The sequence below is a fragment of the Penaeus vannamei genome, chromosome 34 (assembly GCF_042767895.1).
Source record: "Penaeus vannamei isolate JL-2024 chromosome 34, ASM4276789v1, whole genome shotgun sequence".
NCBI classification, from domain to species: domain Eukaryota; kingdom Metazoa; phylum Arthropoda; class Malacostraca; order Decapoda; family Penaeidae; genus Penaeus; species Penaeus vannamei.
In genome coordinates this window covers 4,981,779-4,983,931 of record NC_091582.1, presented here as the reverse complement: position 1 = coordinate 4,983,931, position 2,153 = coordinate 4,981,779, and positions in this window count along the sequence as shown.

Genomic DNA, 2,153 nt, shown 5'->3' with positions numbered 1-2,153 from the left:
TCGAGGAAGCAAAATGTTTTCGAATCGTTCCAGGAAGAAAACGTTTTCGATCGAGGAAGCAAGTTCTCGAATCGATCGAGGACGGAAACGTTTACAATCGAGGAAGGGAGTGGGTCTATGTGAATGCATGTATTTGTGCGTACTTAATATATCAGCTGCAACTATACAATTGTTAAACAACGACGAAAAACAAGAAAAAATCAAAAGCATCTCCATACATACCAGACAGCTGATGCTTACTCCAGTCCGCATATTGTTGTGTGTAGCATCAGTATCGTTCTCATCTAGCATTCTTGCCGACGTCTGTTCGATCCCGCGTGCTGCCAGTGGATGGTAACCCCAGCCACGCCTTACACACAAGGGGTAATTTAGAAGCAAATAAAAAGACAGCATGTCGCAACAAAGAATGTTCATTGAAACAAACTGAATCAAACTAACTTTAAAAAAAATGTATAATCAATTACTGGATACAATCAAAAACATCGCAATCACTAACACCATGGGAGTATGAACCGTATTTATGACAAATGTAGAAAAGGTATGCATGATAATAGATATCTTAACAATACAAGACATGTATTTGACCGGTTTCGATTCTATCTTCGTCAGAAATACATGACGAACATAAGAGTCGAAACCGGTCAAATACATCTCTTGTATTGTGAAGATATTAATTCTCACGCATACCTTTTCTACAATACCATGGGAGTATTTCAGACACCAAAGAAGTATGACAACATGGTGACTGCAGTGCCGAGGAAACTGAAATGTGCAGACACGCTCCTTGCCGACAACAGGGAACAAAATACATCTTAGTGCCGTTAGGATTTCCTTGAGACCTGCACCCGCAAAGGTGTGACCCTACGCCCTGACCCGTACAGGCTCTAAAGGAGACACGTGACCTCTGCTGAGTACCACCTGTGCTAGGAAGATTATCACCCTCATGAAGACCTCACGAAGAGTTACGGGCTTCCAGATGCCGCAACTATGATCACTGAGGTTGTGTACACGGTAGTACACTGTAAAGCTGGTGTGCAGAGTTGCAACACAGAACAGACACCTGGACCGGTGCATATAAAAGGCCTGTATATCTTTATACACTCAAATACACTAATTCCGATGTCGGTGTAAACAATTATTTTATTCACATAAAACAACTGAATAAAAGCAACTTTAATTCTTTAAAACGCAAGGTAATGCATACCTCTTCTTATTTACCTTCGTATGATTTACCATGATTCGTACATACAGAGAAATATAGTAATTTTCATCTGTTTTGCGTAATTACCAAAATCATCTTTATTTTCCTTCGAGAAAAAGCAGCATTTTAACTCACGATGGCCTCCACTTTTGTTGCTGACGTAAGATTGTTCCTAGTCATGTCACGCTTCTAGCAACAACAACAACAACAACAAAAGCTAAGACGAGACTAATAACGAGGTCATAACGTTTTTTCTACAAAGAACGAAGCCTAGCCACTGAGCAGCCAGCGTCGCCACAAGCAGCACAGTTCCTTCCCGCTTGACCGTCATGTATCAAGCAACCCCCCACCCCACCCCTTCTACATGTCACGGAACGCTACCAGCTTCAATACCACAGCACCAACGACAGATGTTCCAGACCAGATTATGTACTCTACTGCACTCTTTATTTTATTCTTATTTTTAGGTGGGGGAGGGGGGGGGGCGCTTGAGTAAAAATCGGGGGATGCTGTGATGCCCCGAGAACTGCATTTCCGGAAGGCAACGGATATCACTAAAGAATATATGTATCTATGGAACTTTTTGGCTTCCCTTCCAATATTTAAATGTAAAAAAGTAACAATAAAAAAAAGTATCATGTATTTAGCTGAAGAATAAAGCTATGAGTAACCCGACATCATAAGTTAAAAACAACTACGATAAACCCTAAACAATCAGGAATTATCTATCAACTCACTCAACAAACAAAACACAAACAAATACACTCCGATGCACGACGCCAACAAAATGAAAACTAATCTGGGAATGTAAACAAAGCAACACCGACGAGGATGTCGGAACCCAGCACATCCAATCTCACAGGTTCACCGAGCAACAAGGAGGCAAGAGGGAGAGGAGAGGAGGTGGGGGAGGGGGGGAGAGGGAGAGAGGCGAGGGGAAGGGGGAGAGAGG